The 23,733-nt window shown below is 42.4% G+C and overlaps 1 protein-coding gene across 1 annotated transcript in view; it reads left to right on the top strand.

Moving 5' to 3' along the window:
* The first annotated feature begins 1,217 nt into the window (after window positions 1-1,217).
* The window catches only part of LOC126281760 (uncharacterized), a 111,903-nt gene continuing 89,387 nt past the window's right edge, over window positions 1,218-23,733 (top strand). The window contains exon 1 of the mRNA XM_049980958.1: window positions 1,218-1,272. The gene's annotated coding sequence lies outside the window, so the exon portion shown is untranslated. The remainder of the gene's footprint in view (window positions 1,273-23,733) is intronic.

Genomic DNA, 23,733 nt, shown 5'->3' with positions numbered 1-23,733 from the left:
GCCAATAATAGTATCTTCTTCAGAACCTATAAATTAACCCATACGGACATATATCAAACATTGAAATAGAATGAGATTTTCACTCTGCAGTGGAGTGTGCGCTTATATGAAACTACCTAGCCTATTAAAACTGTGTGCCCGACCGAGACTCGAACTCGGGTCCTTTGCCTTTCGCGGGCAAGTCCTCTACCATCTTTTTTTTTTCTCTCTCTCTCTCTCTCATTTTGTTCGCTTTTGTTCGTTGCATCTGCTCGGGGCCGACGTCGTAACACATTCGTTTAAGTTCGTTGTTGATCGATTAACTCAGTTTTTTTTATTACACTACTCACGGCTTTACTTCTGCCAGTATCTCGTCTCCTACCTTCCAAACAGTTTTAATCTGTCGGAAGTTTCTTATGAGCGCACACTCCGCTGCAGAGTGAAAATCTCATTCTGGAAACATCCCCCAGGCTGTGGCTAAGCCATGTTTCCGCTGTATCCTTTCTTTTAGGAATGCTAGTTCTGCAAGTTTCGCAGGAGAGCTTCTGTAAAGTTTGGAAGGTAGGAGACGAGATACTGGCAGAAGTAAAGCCGTGAGTAGCGGCCCTCAGTCGTGTTGCCGGCACGGTAGCTCAGCGTGTTCGCTCAGAGGGTTAGCTGCCCTCTGTAATAAAAAACAACGAACATAAACGGATGTCTCGCGACGTCCGCACCGAGCAAATACAACGAACGAAAGCGATCAAAATGAGATTAAAAAAAAATGATGGTGAGCTTGCCCGCGAAAGGCAAAGGTACCGAGTTCAATTCTCGGTCGGGCACACAGTTTTAATCTGCTAGCAAGTTTCAAACATTGAAATACATCATCAATCTAATGATCTCATAATAAGGAAATTCGTGATACTTTACAATTTTTTTTACCTTGCAACTGAAGGTTGAATTTCTTATTGTCTGAACAATTCACGGTTGCTGAAGCGCTACATTATGTTAAATATTTGTGAATATGACACACTCTCTCGTAGATGAAAATGGTAAGTAATGAAATCGGACAGTCAATATCTAGGTGCCGGATCTGGCACGTAGGCGGAACCTGTGAAAAAGCAGTCACGGCACAGAGTGATTTGCCGGTAGGCGGAAATCGTGGCGTGCGAAACACACAGCAACTAGCAGCGAACGCACTGAAGTCGATGCGCATGCGCGCCATCCCGCGCTTAACTACAAACGGAGCAGCCACCTTCGTCAGTGGACTGCGAGCTACCGTCACCGCAGCTGCACGCCGCGCCCTCAGCCTACCAGGTGAGCTACCTACGGCGTTTAACCACAGCGCTCATGCGAATTCTACTCCGGAAATGTCCGAGTACCGCCGTACCTCGTTGTTGAAGAACGCGTGGAGGTGTCGTACCGACGTCGAAAAACTTACAGAGACCTCATTAGAAATACTTTGCGTGAACTGCCGCATCATGTTATACTTAAAATGCTCATAATCATCATTTAAGACTGATTATACCTTTCAGCGTTCAGTCTGGAGCATAGCCCCCCCTTATAAAATTCCTCCATGATCCCCTATTCAGTGCTAACATTGGTGCCTCTTCTGATGTTAAACCTATTACTTCAAAATCATTCTTAACCGAATCCAGGTACCTTCTCCTTGGTCTGCCCCGACTCCTCCTATCCTCTACTGCTGAACCTATGAGTCTCTTGGGTAACCTTGCTTCTCCCATGCGTGTAACATGACCCCACCATCTAAGCCTGTTCGCCCTGACTGCTACATCTATAGAGTTCATTCCCAGTTTTTCTTTGATTTCCTCATTGTGGACACCCTCCTGCCATTGTTCCCATCTACTAATACCTGCAATCAGCCTAGCTACTTTCATATCCATAACCTCAACCCTGTTGATAAGGTAACCTGAATCCACCTAGCTTTCGCTCCCATACAACAAAGTTGGTCGAAAGATGGAACGGTGCACAGATAACTTAGTCTTGGTACTGACTTCCTTCTTGCAAAAGAGAGTAGATCGTAGCTGAGCGCTCACTGCATTAGCTTTGCTACACCTCGCTTCCAGTTCTTTCACTATGTTGCCATCCTGTGAGAATAAGCATCCTAAGTACTTGAAACCGTCCACCTGTTCTAACTTTGTTCCTCCTATTTGGCACTCAATCCGTTTGTATTTATTTCCCACTGACATTACTTTCGTTTTGGAAATGCTAATCTTCATACCATAGTCCTTACATTTCTGATCTAGCTCTGAAATATTAGTCTGCAAATTTCAATCGAATCTGCCATCACAACTAAGTCATCCGCATATGCAAGACTGCTTTTTTTGTGTTCACATATCTTAATCTCACCCAGCCAGTCTATTGTTTTCAACATATGATCCATAAATAATATGAACAACAGTGGAGACAGGTTGCAGCCTTGTCTTACCCCTGAAACTACTCAGAACCATGAACTCAATTTATCGTCAACTCGAACTGCTGCCTGACTATCCATGTAAAGACCTTTAATTGCTTGCAAAAGTTTGCCTCCTATTCCATAATCTCGTAGAACATACAATAACTTCCTCCTAGGAACCAGGTCATTTGTCTTTTCTAGATCTATAAAGCATAGCTACAATTCCCTGTTCCACTCATAACACTTCTCCATTATTTGCCGCAAGCTAAAGATCTGGTCCTGACAACCTCTAAGAGGCCTAAACCCACACTGATTTTCATCCAATTGGTCCTCAACTAATACTCGCACTTTCCTTTCAACAATACCTGAGAATATTTTACCCACAACGCTGATTAAAGAGATACCTCTGTAGTTGTTACAATCTTTTCTGTTTCCATGTTTAAAGATTGGTGTGATTACTGCTTTTGTCCAGTCTGATGGAACCTGTCCCGACTCCCAGGCCTATTCAATTATCCTGTGTAGCCATTTAAGACCTGACATTCCACTGTATTTGATGAGTTCTGACTTAATTTCATACACCCCAGCTGCTTTATTGCACTGCAATCTATTGACCATTTTCTCCACTTCCTTAAATGTGATCCTATTTCCATAATCATTCCTATCCCATTCTACCTCGAAATTTGAAACATTACTGATCGTATTTTCACCTACATTGAGCAACTCTTCAAAATATTCCCTCCATCTGCCACAGGATTCACCAGCAGTTTTCCTGACCTGTCCAAAATACTTGTCATTTCCTTCTTACCTCCCTTTCGAAGACTGCTAATTACACTCCAGAATGGTTTTCCAGCAGCTTGACCCATAGTCTCCAACCTGTTTCCAAAGACTTCCCAAGATTTCTTTTTATGCTGAAATACTAAAATATCCCGTGTTTTGGCCGTTTTGCAGCGGCCTTCCTCATGTCGTAGATTAATTTAGTCGGGGAGTGGGTGTTCCAATTTATTCCACATATACGATGGTAATCCCAAAAGTAAGGTCTCCCAATTTTTTATAAGTACATAGACCTGTTTATTTCTACAATGATTTGCAACAGCTTACAGCTTCAACATTAGCTATTTTTCGACGTGATCACCATTTATGTCTATGCATTTTTGTAGACGCTGCGGCAGTTTTTGTATGCGCATGGCATACCAGCTCGCCGTCATGCGGTTCAGAAAGATATGAACCTCTTCTTTCACCTCCTCGTCAGAGCTGAATCGCTTTCCGGTCAAATGTTGTTTTAACCTAGGAAACAGGTGCTAGTCACGGGGCGCCAAGTCAGGACTATAGGGTGGGTGGGTGAATAAGTTTCACTGAAACTGTTGCAGGAGAACAACGGTTTGCCGAGCAATGTGTGGGCAAGCGTTGTCATGGAGAATGGGTACGCCCTTGCTCAACATTCCTCTTCTCCGGTTCTGAATTGCCCGTTTGACTTTTTTCAGAGTCCCACAGTACCTGCCAGCCTTAATTGTGGTCCCAGCGATTCAGCTCCGACGACGGGGTGAAAGAAGTTCTTAACTTCCTGAGCAGCGGAGAGCCGTTATGACAAAAACTGCCACAGCGTCTACAAAAATGCATCGACAGAAATGGTGATTATGTCGAAATATAGCTAAATGTTCAAGCTGTAAACTGATAACCATTGTAGATATAAACAGGTCTATATACTTATAAAACAATAGGAGAGCTTACTTTTGGGATTACCCTCATATATCTCTACAATGCAAAGCAAGGTGAAATGCATGGCAAACAGTACCTGCTATGGTACCACTTAATGGGGCTTCTTCCCGTTCGATTAAAGGACCGAGGGCTGGATGAATCACTGTTTAAATACCTCCGTGCGTGTTGCAAGTAACCTAACCTTGTGTTTTCGATCTGTACAACAGCGATTCGCAAATGTGTTGTACAATGTTCCTGAATTCCTCGCTCAATACTGGCTCTTGGAACTTACGTTCAAGACTGACCTCAGTCACCGTGGATGGGGCAGTTCGGCTGCTGTTTTTAACAGATTTTTGGAAAATCGTATCTTTGTAACTGTTAATGCAATAGAACATGTCGTTTCATTTAAAACAATGGAAACTGGTTTCTATAGTCTTAAAAAAACTTATTTTGAAATATTAATAGTAGCAGACGTACAAAATATTTTACTACTTCACGTTTTTATTCCAAAGAAAAACTTGTACACGCCGTTCTTACACATAATTTAACAAAGCGTGGTGTGCTTTGAAACAGTCTGGAATACAAAAAGCTACATCGCGATTTGGACACCACCATGATGTATCTTTTCGGCACTTTCCCTTCTGACTCTTACTGATATCAGAACACGATTTGCAGACACGTGTTGGATGTGATTTGTTTATGGTACTTGTTATTCCAAGAGTTGTTTTACGAATGTTCATTTAGCCGATACAATATTTCAAATCCTCCACCACATAATTTTCTTTTATGTATTACTTACCTGAGCACTCAGTCTGGATCAGTATCAGAATCATCAGCTTCTCTTCCTGAACTGGAAATACCGAGTTCTTCTTCCATGACATTGACGAACATCGCTATCATATAAATTTCCCATGATGAGCAGTGGGACAACCAAGATACAGGTAGCAGACGAAAGCAGTATGGGACTCAGCACAGAGCAGACACATGCAAAGTGCTATTGTGGAGTACAGATACCTAATAAATTTGAAAACTACGCTGTTAGACAATGCAAAGACCCTTCCTTGTGCAGACTACATGGCTAGCGACAGAGGGCAGGAGGTAGAGGAGGCCGTTATAGCTGAAACAACCTGTTTTAAATTATATCGTTTTTTTGTCTTCAGTTTAGTCCGACTGTTAAAACTGCTAAAAAATCAGTTTATGAAATAACTTTTTTTTTACTGCTGTTATAGTTGAACTTTCTTACAAGGACATCGGTTACAGCGGGACAGCTCGTGTACTACGTCGTGATTTCTGTGGTATGGTCATATTCCTCGTAAGCAACATACTTCTCATGCTAGCGACTAATGTATATGGGTGTACATCATATATAATGTCATTTTCAACTTCAGTTAGCAAAAAGATTTTCCAGAATGAGGTTACTGCAGAAAGAGACCTGTTGTAATACGGCAACTTAGTAACATAAGTATAGACTCCTCACATCGTTGTTACCTTACGACAGTCATACAACATTAGCGGTGACAATCATAGAACTCGTCAGTAGCACACGTTATGTCATTTTCCATAACAAATTGTTACTAAGTGCACGCCTTTTAGAATAGCATGGACAATAAAATAACAATTTTAACGGTGGAAAAAGCAGTGATTGTGATTCATGAAATCGAGAATCCACTGTCGAAACGATTTGGAAGAACAAGTATAAAGTTGAATGACATTTTTCACTCTGCAGCGGAGTGTGCGCTGATATGAAACTTCCTGGCAGATTAAAACTGTGTGCCGGACCGAGACTCGAACTCGCGGGCAAGTTCTCTACCATCTGAGCTACCCAAGCACGACTCACGCCCCGTCCTCACAGTTTCACTTCTGCCAGTACCTCGTCTCCTCCCTTCCAAACTTTACAGAAGCTCTCCTGTGAACCTTACAAAACTAGCACTCCTGAAAGAAAGGATATTGCGGAGACATGGCTTAGCCAAGGCCTAGGGGATGTTCCCAGAATGAGAGGTCCCGAGTTCGAGTCTCAGTACGGCACACAGTTTTAATCTGCCAGTTAGTTTCAAGGATAAAGTTGTTACCGCGTTTGAACGACATATATCTAAAATTAAGCGGTCACCAAAACCTGAACGGAGCGACGTTGAAGGAAGCGCTGCTTAAGTGGTTTAAGCAACAGAGAAGAATCAATGTGCCTCTACTTATGGCGAAAGCAAAAGAATTTGCAAATATATTAAAAGTTGAAGAATTTGTTTGCAGCAGTGGATGGACTGACAGATTCAAGCAACGTCACGGCATCAGTTTTGGTAAAGTGAGCGATGAAGCCAACATTGTGAATATTGAAACAATCCAGCAATGGCTCACTACCATGTGGCCTACAATTTGTGAAGGATATGCAAACCTTGACACCTTTAATGCAGACGAGACTGGCATTTTCTTTAAATTAACGCCTGGACAAACTCTGAAATTTAAGGACGACAATTGTGTTGGTAGCAAGTTATCTAAAGAATGAATAACAGCTGTGGTTTGTGATAACGCAGACCGAAAGAAAAAAATTTCTCTTGATAGGCAGTATCCTAGGACGCGTAGCACGAGTGTCGTGTAAGGAGTTTCCTCTGCAGACCGAATGCACTTTCCCTGTATTCTACCAATCTATCGATTCCATTTCACATCCTCTTCAAATTAATAAACCAGTTATTCGTATGAGTTGGCCGATTCCAGTTGTGACTCACTGATTTTGCATTCATAAGATATTACAGTTTTTTGCCTTGTAAAATACATTGTTTTACATTTTTGAACGTTTAAAGCGGATATCCAGTTTTTACACGACTTTAAAATCTTATCAAGATCTGACTGAATATTTGTGAAGCTTTATTCTGACAGTACTTAATTATAAATAGCTGCATCACCTGCGAGAAGTCTGAGGTTACTATTAATATTGCTTACCGGGTCATTAATATACAGTATGAACAGCAAGGATCCCATCACACTTCCCTTGGGCACTCTTGAAGTTGCTTCTACGTCTGTTGATGATTCACCGTACAAGATATCTTGCTGCGTCCTTCCTACCATAATATTCTCAATACAGCCACAAATTTCGTTTTATGTCCCATATGATCGTACTTCCGTTTCTAGCGGTGTCATAAAACCACCGACGACAACATTCTTAGATTATCTGGCTCTGAAATATCACCAGTAGGGATGGTGGCTATCACTGAAACAACTATTTTCGGTTATATCGGTTTTTTTCAGCGACAGTTTAAAATGAGTGCTCGAACCTCTGAAAATACCTGGTTTCTGGAATAACCAATTTTCGGTTTTTTATTCCCGTTATTTCCTGTAATAAACGTAGAAATAGAACAAAGACTGAAAAATTTTGACTCCCTCAGTTTCAAGATACGTAGAATCAAAATACTAAATGAAATAGGTAAATAAAAGGAACCCCTGTTCGTCTACCATTTGCTGCTTTTCTCTGAAAGTGAAAAGTAGTTGAATACTAGAAAAAAATCACCATTATTCTCCCACTGTGTCCAATGTTTTGAAACTCTGCTCAAAAATTATGTTATAATCGAGGAACGTACCATTATTTGGGCGTTACGTATAGTCAGCGCTAAACGGTGAAAACCGGGGCTGAAGAACTACACTAAAGCACCAAAGAAACTAGTGTAGCCATGCGTATTTGAGTACAGAGATATGTAAACAGGCAAAATACGGCGCTGGGGTCGGGAATGCCTATGTAAGGCAACAAGTGTCTGGCGCAGTTGGTAGATCGTTTACTGCTGCTACAATGACATCAAGATTAAAGTGACTTTGAACGTAGTGCTAAAGTCGGCGCACGACGATGGGACACACTGAGGTAGCGATGAAGTGGGGATTTTTCCGTACGACCATTTCACGAGTGTACCGTGTATATCAGGGATCGCGTAAAACACCAAGTCTCTGACATCGCTGCGAGCGGAAAAATATCCTGCAAGAACGGGACCAACGACGACTGAAGAGAATCGTTCAACGTGACAGAAGCGCAACCGTTCATTAAATTTCTGTAGATTTCAGTGCTGGGCCATCAACAAGTGTCACCGTGCGAACCATTCAACGAAACACCATCAGTATGGGCTTTTGGAGCCGAAGGCCCACTCGTGTACCCTTGATGACTGCACGACACAAAGCTTTACGCCTCACCTGGGTCTGTCAACACCGACGTTGGGTTGTTGATGACTGGAACCACGTTGCATGGTCGGACGAGTTTCGTTTCAAATTGTAACGAGCGGATGGACGTGTACGAGTATGGAGATAGCCAACCTCATGAATCCATAGACCCTGCATGTCAGCAGGGGGCCGGCCGGTGTGGCCGAGCGGTTCTAGGCGCTACAGTCTGGAACCGCGCTTCCGCTACGGTCACAGGTTCGAATCCTGCCTCGGGTATGGATGTGTGTGATGTCCTTAGGTTAGTTAGGTTTAAGTAGTTCTAAGTTCTAGGGGTCTGATGACCTCAGAAGTTGAGTCCCATAGTGCTCAGAGCCATTTAAACCATTTTGTCAGCAGGGGACTCTTCAAGCTAGTGGAGGCTCTGTAATACGCCAGGCGAGTGCACTTGAAGTGATATGGGACCCCTGATGCGTCTCGATAAGACTGACAGGTGGCACGGACGTAAGCACCCTGTCTGATCACCTGAATCCATTCACGGGCCTTGTGGATCCCGACGGATTTGCGCAATTCCAGCAGGACAATGCAACACCCCACACGTCCAGAATTGATAAGAGTGGCTCCGGGAACACTCTTTTCGGTTTAAACACTCCCTCTGGCCACCAAGCTCCCCAGACATGAACATCATTGAGCATATCTGGTATGCCTTGGCACGTGCTGTTCAGAAGAGGTCTCCACCCCCTCGTAGTCTTACGGATTTATGAACAGCTTTGCAGGATTCATGGTGTCAGTTCTCTGCAGCACTACTTCAAACATTAGTCTAGTCCACTCCGCGTCGTGTTGTGGCTCTTCTGCATGTTCACAGGGGCTCTACACGATATTAGGAAGGGGTACCAGTTTCTTTGGCTCTTCAGTGTACATTTCTCATGTTAATTCGTCCGTTTACAAAAGCTTAAACAGATAAAAGCATATTATGCAGACACAGGAAACAGTTCAACTACTTTCTAATTTTACAGTAAACTATGAACAAATTGTCAAGTTTTTCTCCTTGTAAAATGTTGCAAGCTTGTTCTGGCTCACCCGGTTTTTAATCTCTTATAGCATACGGGGCATTTTACTTCATTGATACCGCACTTTTTAAAATACTGACAGAGTAGGTATGGTGCCTTTCTGCATTCCAACGAATGTCCGACAACAACAGCAAGAAACTACCATGTAGAACAGATAGGGCATGTCTCGCACTCTGCATGTACATGCGTACCATTCAGTAGGCCGCGCCACATGCTAAGAGGTACATTATTGTCTCAGCAAATCTGTACCAATTCTTTTGCCACGTGTTTGTTGTTCGTTTCCGTTAGCATTGTTATTGAAATGGCACTTATTACTCTTCACATTTTCTACAGTAACCTAACTTGTCAAGCAATGAAAATTTTAGGGCTAAAGATTACTCGTTTCTTCAAAATGTATTATTTAAAAACCAAAACATTTAGCACTCCTTCTATGGATACTTGATATCTCGATTTTTTGCCCAGTTATTAATAAAAAATAAAAACAGTATTAGAAATGTTCAAATGTGTGTGAATTCATACGGGACCAAACTACATAGGTGATCGGTCCCTAGACTTACGCACTACTTAGACTAAGTTAAACTAACTTATGTTAGGAACGCCCCACACACCCATGCCCGAGGGAGGACTCGAACCTCCGGCCTGGGTGGCCGCGCAGCCCGAGACACAACGCCTCAAATCGCGCGGCCGCTTCGCGCGGCCCGTATTAGAACTGAGACCAAACGAATACAGAAAAATACCGGTATCGGTTTAAACCGGTCGGTTTTTCTCACCCCTAATTCACTGGTCGGTGTTAGGATTGAAGGAGGTGTTGCTTTGCAGGTTATTCGTGGGCTACACGGCTTGCTGATAACTCGTAGACAAATGAATCAGCGACAGGTTGTGGGGAGCCGTGTTTCCCCGCCGTTAGTCGCGGAAAATCGACGCCAGTTCTGCAGTCGCTGTTTGTTCAGCTCGTAGCTCCAGTGCTCACTGTAGCCGCTGACCTGATATCACACTCGGCACGTCATACCGGGATTGCTGGCAACCGTAGCATCGAGAGTGTGTAGCCGTCCTCTCTACTGATGCTGTTAGGCTGCTTCAGGATCTGAAATCCTCATCGGACTCTGCTGCGACCGGACAAACCAACATCACATGCAGAACTGCTTTCGGGTTTCCGCGGCGCAGCAAGCTTTGTAAGCCTCGAATACTCTGCTAAACGTCGCCTCCCTCTCTCTTAACACCGACTAGTCGTTTTAAGGGCCAATAAAATCTAAATTGCGGACTGCTGTGGTCACATGATGCCGTTAAGAAAGCAATGTACTGAAGCATCCAGCCCCAGCTAAATTTGTCTACACCCGATGAAAGCAGTCGAAACGTCGGATACCTTAGTATTTTAATTATCAAATGGCTCTAAGCACTATAGGACTTAACAAAAATGGTTCAAATGGCTCTGAGCACTATGCGACTTAACTGCTGAGGTCATCAGTCGCTTAGAACTTAGAATTAATTAAACCTAACTAACCTAAGGACATCACACACATCCATGCCCGAGGCAGGATTCGAACCTGCGACCTAGCACCAGCGCGGCTCCGGACTGAAGCGCCTAGAACCGCTTGGTCACAGCGGCTGGCTTTTAATTATCGTATAAGATGATGTGTCAGTAGACCTAGATGGATTTTAAGGAGATTGACACCGACTTGGGAAGCCTGTTACTATGTCTCATATACCTGTGATCAGAAATATGCTAATAGCCATAAATAAAAAGCCACATTGCTCAAGTGCATTATTGAACCAGCTGGCCATAAATCTTATTGCGAAACAAAATAACAGAGCACTCAGCCCACACCTGTAACCAGATGGAACACACAACACAAGTACGTCATCTTGTATCCGCTTTTGGCAGTGGTTGTATGTGGTCACACCGCTGTGGTCGTTCCGCACGTTATTGCTGACGCTCGCTAGCAGGAGAAACCTACGAATACTGATCTTACAGTCGCACTGTGGGCACGACATTAAAAAAAAAAAAAAAATCGAGCACGAAATTTACCCTAAAAATTGCCTTTCCGTATGGATATGAACGATCAAACGTGATCGAAATTCTCATCAGGTTTTATGATATGCTTGATTTGAGAGATGAGGAAATTTTTGGTTACACTTACGATTTTCTCGGTAATGCTGCATACGCAAGGAAACTTGTAACCGAAAAATGATGCAGACAGGAATTCAGCGAAGTGACGAAATTCTGGAGGTGGAGGAGACAACGTTGAAATCTGCTATATTCCGTTATATCTCCGTTCAGTTAGAGTACTGAACCTCTCATTTGAAATAAAATTCGAATTTTCGACGGACCCTAGCGCCGGTCGGCACGATTATACGGGGTGTTTCAAAAAGAATAATCCGATTTTTTAAAAAATCCTAACTATTATGTTATTTGAGATATGTGCGTGAACAACGTACTGTTGAAAATAGCAAACTATCGAGTTTTCAATGTTTCCTGTTTGCTAGCAGCAATGTGTGCCCAGTTCTAGTAAAAATGGTGTCGGGACGATAGAAAGCGTTTTGTGTTCTACGTTTTGCGCAGTGCGGGTCAGTAATAAATGTCCAGCGTGACTTTCGTACTAAGTATGGTGTGGAACCGCCTACAGGACAGAGCGTTAGACGACTGGCAGGGACAATACCGAGAAACAGGTAGTTTGTGTAAAGGCAAATCGCCGGGCCTTGTGTCTGACACATAGTTTCACAAGGAGTCTGCAGATATCCGTTCGCCGTGCTGCTCGACAGCTCACCAAGCCCTTGATGTCCGTCTGGCTTGTGTTGCGTCGACGTTTACTCATGATATCATACTAAAATTTTTAGTCAAAGGATTACTGAACGATGCATCTGTCGCACTGGACCAAATGATTCAGCGTTACGTTACTGGTCTCCAAGGTCACCGGACCTGACCCTATGTGATTGTTTCTAGTGGGGGTTTATGTGCCCCCGTTACCAACAACAATGAATGAACTGAGACATCGCAAAACAGCAGTTGTGGAAGGTGCAACTCAAGACATACTCGATGCAGTGCTGGAACAATTTGAATACCGCATTGACATATGCTGTACATCTCAAGCATATTGAACACCTAAGGAAAGGTATGTAAAAAAAAGTTGTTGAGTTTCCCGTTCATCAAAAAACAAATATGTTCATTAGTTTCAGAAATATAGACGTGCCAAGGAGGATGATTCTTTTTGATACACCCTGTGTAAATAGAACAGAAATAGCAAGAATACAAGTACTTAACGTCGAAAAAGCTGTCATGAATGTGAAAATAGATTTAAACAAACTTATGCCTACTTTTGTGTGGAACAAGGCATGAAGGCGCTAGTGGAATACGAGCCACCATGGACGTGCGTCATTTGCGGCTTCACAGGACATCTAAAAAGCGGATGTCCGCGTATCAGACCGCAACTTCATGAACGACGCAATGAAGCAGGAAGAATAATACACGTGTAACTGCTAGCACGTCCGCCATCGCCAAGTGAAGAGTTGCCGGGGCGAGTATAGCGGCGCTTGCGGAACTCGGTATTGCCGGCCGCGGTGGTCTCGCGGTTCTAGGCGCGCAGTCCGGAACCGTGCGACTGCTACGGTCGCAGGTTCGAATCCTTCCTCGGGCATGAATGTGTGTCATGTCCTTAGGTTAGTTGGGTTTAAGTAGTTCTAAGTTCTAGGGGACTGATGACCACAGCTGTTAAGTCTCATGGTGCTCACAGCAATTTGAACCATTTTTTGAACTCGGTACGGCAGTAAACAACATAGCAGTAAATCGCGAGCAGCCTGCCTCTAATGAAAATTCAAGTACTTCAAGTATGAGGGCGTTCTGAAAAGTGATGCCTCCGAACTCTTTATTCTGTTCTCAATATCAGTTTAAGTATTAATTGACATGCATGTTACTTGGTCAACTTCCCCGCTACGCTGACGCAACTCGCAACTCCCTGCCACTAGAAGGCTGCGAATTCTAGCGTGTAATATGGCGGTGTGTAACGTAACTATGTCGGTGCGTGAGAAACATAGTGCTGTAATCGAGTTTCGATTTCGAAGAGTTCTTCCACATATGGAGCATCCTTTCCGTCACCATGGGCCGGCCTATGTGGCCGAGCGGTTCTAGGCGCTTCAGTCTGGAATCGCGCGACTGCTACGGTCGCAGGTTTGAATCCTGCCTTGGGCATGGATGTGTGTGATGTCCTTAGGTTAGTTAGGTTTAAGTAGTTCTAAGTTCTAGGGGACTGATGACCTCAGATGTTAAGTCCATAGTACTCAGAGCCATTTGAACCTTCACCATGAGGATGCGCGACCACACACAAGGGCTCCGAAATGTACAGCAATCCGATGCCTTGGGTCCACTTTCATCGATCATCTTTCATACTGTCCCGACTCGGCCCCATCCGATTTTTGTCTGTTTACAAATCTTAAGGATATGTAGGCTTCATTTTCATGCTCATGAAGCGGAGCAAAGGTGAATTTGTGGTTCTGTTAGCAAAGTCAGACATTCTACAGTGACGGTATCAACAAACTGATTTCTCGTTGAGACAAATATGTTCGTCACTGGGGCGACTGTGTTGAGAAATAAATATGTGCACGTGAAGAATAAACATGTAGAATACCGATAAAATTTGTTTGATTTGAAAAGATTTGAAGGTTTTCACATAAAAATTTCGGAGGCAATACTTCTCAGCGCGCCCTCGTATTCAGAGGGAAGAATCTGACAAACACCAATTACATTCCGAAGACTCAGGACACAGGCCTGTTATACACCGTACGCAAACATCCAAAGAAAAGGAAGTTGATCATAGTATGACCCACAGCAATTTTGAGACACTGAGTACTCACACGAAGACTTGTGCAGCGACGCGATCAAGTGTAACCAGAGTCCCGAAGTTGGTGACGAAGAGACCAAAACCCACAACACATCAATAGGAATGTCAACCACTAACAAAGATCTGCCGGCCGGTGTGGCATAGCGGTTCTGGGCGATTCAGTCTGGAAACCGCGCGACTGCTACGGTCGCAGGTTTGAATCTTGCCGCATGGATGTGTCTGATGTCCTTAGGTGAGTTAGGTTTAAGTAGTTCTAAGTTCTATGAGACTGACGACCTCAGATGTAAAGTCCCATAGTGCTCAGAGCCATTTGAACCTTTTTTTTTTTTGTTTTGACAAAGATCATCATATGTACCAGCGTGCGGATTCCAAATGGATGGCATAAATGCAGAAACTGATGAAACACTAGTAATAGCAAAGGAGCTAGAACGCACGAAGAAGATACACAAGAAAGACAGAAAAAAGGCTCATACGTGTAAAGTACTGGCAAAACACAGTACCCCAACCGAGCTGAGAATGTTAATTATTTTTTTATTTAACCTGATATGATTAGAGCCATCAGTACCTCTGTTACATTAAGAAAAGAGTTCCACACGTACGGTACCTTCTTTACACTTTAGATACAAAGGAAATAATCATTTTAATATGACAAATACTATGAAAATGATTTGAGCCTTTATAATGGCAATGTGAGGAAGTAATATTGAATATGAACTAATCTTAAGTTAATACTGGCAGTACTTTTACTACTGTTGACGCTGCTACGAATAGTGATAATAATAATAATAATAATAATAATAATAATAATAATAATAATAATAATCATATTGACAATGATAACGATAATGACAGGGGCAGATATAAAAAGCGTTTGTAGTTGTAAAAAATAGATGTTTTATTATGTAGCGAGTTGTGGGGAAAGGAAATTTAAGGAGACTTCACGAGCTAAGAATAGTAGGAAATGAGGAAGACCTGGTTGGAAACGAGGATGTACAAGGGTAACGAGTGCGTTCAGGGAGAATGGTAACCATTAATACAAGCGCAAAAGATAAGGCACAGGTTCCCAGAATGAGATTTTCACTCTGCAGCGGAGTGTGCGCTGATATGAAAAGTGAAGATGTAAAGTTTGGAAAGTAGGAGACGAGGTGCTGGCAGAAGTGAAGCTGTGAGGACGGGGCGTGAGTCGTGCTTGGGTAGCTCAGATGGTAGGGCACTTGCCTGCGAAAGGCAAATGTCCTGAGCTCGAGCCTCGGTCCGGCACACAGTTTTAATCTACCAGGAAGTTTCAAGGCAGAGGTTCCTGTTAATATTAATAGAACGACGTCGGGGATATACTCGTATGTCAGCGGAATTGTTTACATGCAGCTGATGCGGACGTAATTATGCTTCAAGAAGTAATCATTAGATACGATGGTATCAAGAATATGGGAAAGTATTGCTGGAAAGCAATAAGGTGGACATACCATGCCAATCACAATCTAGACTCGAAAGTGGCGTAGGGACTGCAACAAAAATAGACTACCTGCTTTTACAAGTACGTGTATATGCCTCGAATGGCTCCAGGCAAAAGTGGCAGAAGCACGTCCTCTCTGGACTAAATAGGGAATTTGCTAATGGACGTTCGAGTTAATCTAATTTCGGGAGACTTTAATCGTTCCTTGCTTAAGGAATATCAGTGCTCTAATTTTAACTTCTGTGAAGAGTTCATTGTTTTAGCGACCGGATTAGGCTTAATACACACGTCGATCCATCCACCTCCACTCGCTCTCCCTTGGTTATACGTACATCAGTAGTTTCTCCACGAAACGTTTTCTACATAATGTAGCTGACTGCAAGATATGACCAGTTACTTTTTCGGATCGTTGTGCCTGCCACATCACCGCTCACTAGATCAAGCAACAATGCTTCCTGGGATGAGAGGTCTGGATGACGTGGAACTGCACCAAGCTGTCACAGAGACATGGAAACGATGCCTACGCAATCAATCAAGGTAGCCAAGGCATATTATCTGGTATATTCAAGCTGAAAACCCGCAGGTAAGGAAATGTCTTATTCAATGTGCTCAAACACAGGCCTACGTGCGGAAACAATTTCTGGAATACTAGCCGGCCGGTGTGGCCGTGCGGTTCTAAGCGCTTCAGTTTGGAACCGCGTGACCGCTACGGTTGTAGGTTCGAATCCTGCCTCGGGCATGGATGTGTGTGGTGTCGTTAGGTTAGTTAGGTTTAAGTAGTTCTAAGTTCTAGGGGACTGATGACCACAGATGTTAAGTCCCATAGTGCTCAGAGCCATTTTTTTTTTTTTTTGGAATACTATTTCATGCAAACAACAACGATGATCAAAGTACAGTCGTCAATCTCGGAGATGACGAAGAGATTCTACGAAATTTCTCGAAGAAATAAAATAATTATGGGGTCACTGTGGGAAGAGCTATCGGAGTAGACAGCTCTCCAGTAGAGTATTGCGTACGATTTTGAAACGTTATTGGACACGAAATAACTACAGTGTATAATGAACTGCTGGAAGATAATGACTTTCCGTCAGAATCTACTTACGGTATGGTTCTGCTGGTCCCAAAAAAGGGCACAAAACACCACAAGGGGAGATATTCGGCCAGTCGATCTCCTCAACGCTGACTTCAAAATTTTAACCCACGGGATAAACACCATCATGAATCCCCTCTCCGGCAAGATACTTGGACCATACCAAACAGGAGCTGGTACAGGGAGACCAGTGACTAATGTTTGATCCGAATATAGAGAAATTTTGTATTTAACTTGGTTACTTAAATGTCTATTTGCACTGATGTTTTAAGATTTCAACAAAGTTTTGACAGGATTCACCCCAAATTTTTATTCAGTGTGATGTGCAGAATGGGCTCACATTTGATTCAAAAATGCTCAGTCAAAACGCACTCCATAATTAAACGCAGTGGTTAGTTAACTCTTTGAGCCCCAACGATATGAAACAAACATAATTTTGAAATTTTTCACCTAATTAAGCTTCGTTATCATTGTAAGCAATGAATACAAGAAGAAATTGGCAAAAAGTAAACAATAAATTATTTTAAAAAGGAGGTTACACTTTCGATTATAAATGCAAATTTTTTTCCAAAATTAATGTTTATTGTCATCATAAGCAACTAAAATAAGATGAAATTGGCAAAAGATAAATAATCAGTTGTTTTAAGGTGGTGGTTTCACTGTGGAACCACCCACCATTTTATGTGATCTATTTGAAAGTAAATTCGGAGTTTTGCTAGACAAAATCAGACATTTCGAAACGTCCGTGAACTGTTCACTCCTAAAACAAATTGTAATTTACTTCTAAATAACAAGCAAAAATAAGCCTAAAATGTAATAAATCTTGTCACAATTACATACTCTCCCAGTGGTTTCATTTCGATAATACTCATATAGGCAATAGTACAAACTTCAATTTAGGTTACATTAACGTAGATATACTTTCTTTTACTACCAATGATCTCCTCAGTATCTCACTATTAAAAAAACCACTTAGTACAATCTCCGCGTCGACTGTTTCTTTGAACGCTGTAAGTGACTCCTAGAGTAAGCTGCATTTGTAGAAGTACCCCAGCGTGCCACTAGAAGTCTTTGTCTTGCAGTAGCGTCGGCGGCTTGATGCGAAAGGCACTAATACTTGAAAAATTAGTACATAAAATGGTGGTTTAAGACAGAAACCACTAGGGCTGAAAGCGTTAACAAACCCCGTGCCTATCAATAAGTCTGTTCGAGAACGCTGCCCTTTACTTGTGACTCTGTACAGCATAGCCGTCGATACGCTACTTTTGTAACTGCACTTATATCTAAAAGTATTATAAGTTTTCATCATCAAAACGATCTGTCACGCAAGTGGCACCAGCATTCCCATAAAGATGAATCAAGAGATAGAAACAGTTCGAGAGATAATTACGGCTTACACCAAGGCATGCGGTGCGAAGTTAAACGAGCATTAAGTCCATGATTATGCCCGTATGATCCAAAAGCGATCATATGAAAACATCCTGGTTACGGAGGACTGACAAGGTAAACCAGTTGGGAATGATCCTAATAACGAATCTGCATGACATGGCTAAGTTAAACTGTGAACTGAAGCTCAGTGCTTTAAAGAGCTACGCTAAAAGACCACCAGAACCGGTCATTCGATCGCTGGCAAGTTCCTCAACAAGACATACCACACGGTGGCGGCTCTATCTACTCTATCTGACAATAACGCATAAAATCTTTTTATGTATGGTGATTCAATATTTTCAAAATCTTACTTCAGATAATGACTTTGGCTCGCTCTGGTGGCAGTTTACGTGTCAAAGATATCCATCCACTATTTATGGCAAAGTTTATAAGCATAAATTCTAAAGTGTTGCGGAGAAACCACTTAGGAATAAGTAAAACCCTATTCATTATCTTAACCCCACAAGACCGCATGGCGCCAATTAACGTGGGACCCATTAATGGCCATCTAGCAAATGTCTGCAAATATTATATGGAATTGAGTCATCATCAAGAAGCCCCTCACCATTACACCACTCCCAGGATATAGATCTCACTGCCTAGGGGACAAATACAAAGCCATATGGAGCCGAAACGGCCAACCAAAACTTGGACAAATATTTGAAAAACATAAACAACAATATTCGCACTTCAGACCCTAAATCTAGATGGTATTATATCGTCAGTGAGAAACTTCTAAGGGGAGAAACCTGCACAAGATTCAATTGAAATCTGTCCCATTTTGTGCTCGCTGCCAACTGATAGACATGCTAGAACATGCCTTTGTTTGTAGAGATCGCACTAAGGTTTAGAACAAGACAAGAAAAAATTTAACAGTTATCAACAGAACATCGAAATCCACTTGTCTATAAATGTGTGGTTCCAACATCCGGAGTGGAGCTTATACTTCATGGCGCAATGACAAAAATTGTCTTTCCAAGATATAGACCTACTATTCTTATCTTGTTCCACCGTCGTCTATGGTAATGTTGTGTAGTATGAAACACTTCGTATCTTGAAGTTCTTCATGTGTTTTACGAAAATATGCAGTTTAAATAATATGGCACAATAAAAATCTCGTCAAAGCTCCTTCTTACTTCCTGAAATTGTTTGGTCAGTGCGTCTTTCTGAGGCTGTCTTGTGCGGTACTATATTGCTTATTGTGATTAGATTTTTGGGGATGTGTAGTAGCTATGGAATAGAGCAATGGCGCCATAGCTGTGGTTAGTAAATATTGGAATCTTCCTTGTATTTGATATTTTACTACATAACCTCAATTACGCCAGAATCATCATGGCAATAATTGCCAGTCAGTATCACTGATTATATTTTTCTAGTGAAGAAAAAGATGGATCATCTCCTTCTGCCGTAAAATGATGCTTGATAAGGTGAAACATTATTGAAAAATTGTAAAAATGTCACGTGAAGATTCGTTCTATGAAGCACCAATTACGTAGCATCAGGTTGAAATACCAACACCGTTTACATATTTTAGGCGTGGAGATACAATTGTAACCACCACTTCGAATTACACTAAGAGCAGTAGTAAAAATGGAATTAATTGCATTCTTCCAGTTGCTGGCTGTAATTCAGACTGCCTACTTATTTGTTTGCCTTCTTGTTTAACATACTACCCAACGCCTCCCTGTTTAACACACTACCTAACATGTGTTTTATGTGGTTACAGTCTTGATCAGTTTAGTTTTGCTATATTGCCTCATTTAGGTATAACACGGAGTGCCAAATATTTGTTTAGCAAAAATTATCTAGTCAGACGGAGTTTGTAACTATGCAGGCATGAAAATGGCGCTGGGACATTTAATTTGAGAGTTCAAAATCACGTTTTAGGCGCAAGTTTAACACCAAAAATTGCAGAATATTCGTAATTTTGTGCCAGTGGTATGTTGGACCGAAATGTTGTTGGCATCCTTGCACACTATGTGTTTAATGTGTAACTACCGGAAGATTCATTATTGTTTGTCTGTTAGCTATTGTTCAGTACTATATTTAGTATAACTTTGTTTCGCACAGTTTACGAGTTTCGAGATGGCAGAGTTAGAGGAGCAACGTGTCTGCATTAAATTTTGCGTGAAATTCAAGAACACCTTTACAGAGACATGCCAAATGCTGTAGGAAGCTTACGGTGATGAGTGCTTAAGCCGTACTCGACGTCAGGAATGTTTCACACGGTTTGAAAATGGCCGGATGGCAGTTAAAGATGACCTGAGTTCAGGACGCCTTTCGACGTCTGCCGACCACGCTCATGTCTGGAACGCTAACGAAATTGTGCGTGCCAATCGAAGATCCACTGTCCGAGAGATTGTAGAAGAATACAATATTTCAGTTGGATCATGTCCTGATATCCTGACACACCGCGGCTCACGAGTCAGGACCAGATATACCTTTGCCTCGCAATCTGGGAAGAGCACAAAAAACGAAATCAGTGTGCTGCCTCCTCCTTCGAACTCTCCAGACCTGCCCCCGCGGACTTTTTTTTTATTTAAAAAGGAGAAAACCCCGTTGAAAGGTCGAAGATTTGCAACGATAGAAGACATAAAAGAAAATTCGCATACGGCGCTTCGCGCTTTCCTACAAGAGGCGTACCAAGACTGCTTCCGGAAGTGGAAACGGCGTTGGGAGCGGTGTATCAATTGTGGAGGAGAGTGTTTCGATGGAGACCATGCACAATAAGTAAAAGGTAAGCGTAGAAGAATTTTGTGGACAAAGTTCCGGTATTTTTTGGGCTTGTGTGTATGTGCATGTGTGTAAAGTAACATTGTTACAACTGACGTGAGTTTTGGGAACATTGTAGAAGTAGGAATAAAATTGTAACAATTGAAAAGTGTCATGGAACAATTTAGATGTTAAAAATATTTAATTTGAGCATCTTTGTACCTTATACCATGTGTGGTGTAGTAAACTAACTTTGAACGTTGAAAATGCTGTTTTACTTAAAAGTTCACCAAAGGATAAATATTTTGTGTGTGTGTGTTTTGCTAACACACACCATTTATGTAACTTTTTAGATAAATACTTTTGAACATGACGCAAAAAGTTCAGATAGAAAAAACGGTTCAAATGACTCTGAGCACTATGGGACTTAACAGCTGAGGTCATCAGTCCCCTAGAACTTAGAACTACTTAAAACTAACTAACCTAAGGACATCACATACATCCATCCCCGTCGCAGGATTCGAACCTGCGACCGTAGCTGTCGCGCGGTTCCAGACTGAAGCGCCTAGAACCACTCGGCCACCAAGGCCGACAAGTTCAGATCGTTTAGATACTTTTGAGGATGACCAAGAAGGCTGCTGTATTATGGCTGGCTGTTTCATTTTAATGGTCTGTAAAGTTTTGGGATGTGATTGGTTGTTTCATTATTTTAAGGACCACTACTGTGTCAAGAAATGAGACGTGGTTCCTTGGACTGTGATGATGTCATAGATAATGTGAGGGTGTGGTTTGTCGCATGATAGATAAGGCACGTGGCTTTGCTTGTGATGTCATATATGATAGACCTATCGACTTCCTGGCCCTCTTGCATTTCTCAATGTCATTGGTGTCCTAGACAGTTTCCAATGTACTATTATCTTCTGCCATACACTGTAAGGTGTATGGGTGTTGATTTAGATGTAGATTACAAGAGACAATCAAAACAAAAGAGAAATCAGAAGCAGCGTAGGTCACGTGAATACTGCTTTGTGCAATGGAATGTTTACTGGTACCAAATGAAGGCAAGCTGTTTCGAAAAAAGTTCTTGAAACTATGTGGCTTTAGTGTAATATTGTATGAGAGTCAAATTCATGGGAAAATCAGGTATAAGAAACTATGAATATGTGGCATGAGGTGTTGAATGGACACAAAGAACGAACTGAAAATGTGTTAGATATACATTGGCAAGGGAAAAAGTCTATGGAATAGCCATACCACAAGACGTTAATGGGACATCTACTAGGTGACCTAGAAATATTTATGAAAGGGAAGAAAGACCAAGATTTAACGTCTAGGTGATTAAAAAGTCGTTTGAGACAGGATACAAACTGAATAGGACGAGAATGGGGAAGAAGACCTGGCCTGCTCTCTTCAAAGGAACAGTCTTAGCATTCACCATAATCGATCTAGAAAACTCACACAAAAATTTGTATATTTAGATAGCAAATTTTTGAGGTCTGCCAGTTATTTTCTGTTGAACTAATCACAACACTGCCTGGTTTGGTGGAAAGAAAGAGCTACATTACTCCAAAATATATTGGGTATAAAATTTACCCTACTGGCCATTAAGACTGCTACACCAAGAAGAAATGCAGATGATAAATGGGTATTCATTGGACAAATATATTATACTAGAACTGACATGTGATTACATTTTCAGGCAATTTCGGTGCATAGAGCCTGAGAAATCAGTACCCAGAACAACCACCTCTGGCCGTAATAACGGCCTTGATACGCCTGGGCATTGAGTCAAACAGAGATTGGATGGCTTTTACATGTACAGCTGCCCATGCAGCTTCAACACTATACCACAGTTCATCAAGAGTAGTGACTGGCGTATTGTGACGAGCCAGTTGCTCGGCCACCATTGAACAGACGTTTTGAATTGGAGAGAGATCTAGAGAATGTGCTGGCCAGGGCACCAGTCGAACATTTTCTGTATCCAGAAAGGCCCGTACAGGACATGCAACATGCGGTCGTGCATTATCCTGCTGAAACGTAGGGTTTCGCAGGGATCGAATGAATGGTGGAGCCACGGGTCGTAACACATCTGAAATGTAATGTCCACTGTTCAATGTACCGTCAATGCGAACAAGAGGTGACCGAGACTTGTAACCAATGGCACCCCATGCCGTCACGCCGGGTATTACGCCAGTATGGCGATGACGAATACACGCGTCCAATGTGCGTTCACCACGATGCGATCATCACGATGCTGTAAACAGAACCTGGATTCATCCAAAAAAATGACGTTTTGTTATTCGTGCACCCAGGTTCGTCGTTGAGTACACCATCGCAGGCGCTCCTGTCTGTGATGCAGCGTTAAGGGTAACCGCAGGCATGGTCTCCAGGGATCGAGACGTGACTGCACGATCCGTTACAGCCATGCGAATAAGATGCCTGTCATCTCGACTGCTAGTGATACGAGACCGTTGGAATCCAGCACGGCGTTCCGTATTACCCTCCTGAACCCACCAATTCCATATTCTGCTAACAGTCATTGGATCTCGATCAACGCAAGCAGCAATGTCGCGATACGATTAACCGCAATCGGGATAGACGACAATCCGACCTTTATCAAAGTCGGAAACGTGATGGTACGCATTTCTCCTCCTTACACGAGGCATTACAACAGCGTTTCACCAGGCAACGCCGGTCAACTGCTGTTTGTGTGCGTGAAATCGGTTGGAAACTTTCGTCATGTCAGCAAAGTTGTAGGTGTCGCCACCGGCGCCAACGTTGTGTGAATGCTCTGAAAAGCTAATCATTTGCATATCACAGCATCTTCTTCCTGTCGGTTAAATTTCACGTCTTTAGGGCGTCATCTTCGTGTTGTAGCAATTTCAATGGCCAGTAGTGTAGTATACTGAGCTGTCACCTCTGGCTGCAACAGTAGCTCTAACCTCATTGGATGTTGA

The sequence above is a fragment of the Schistocerca gregaria genome, chromosome 7 (assembly GCF_023897955.1).
Source record: "Schistocerca gregaria isolate iqSchGreg1 chromosome 7, iqSchGreg1.2, whole genome shotgun sequence".
In the NCBI taxonomy this organism is placed as follows: Eukaryota; Metazoa; Arthropoda; class Insecta; order Orthoptera; family Acrididae; genus Schistocerca; species Schistocerca gregaria.
Note: the sequence above shows the minus strand (reverse complement) of the source record. Positions and strands in the feature narration are given on the sequence as shown.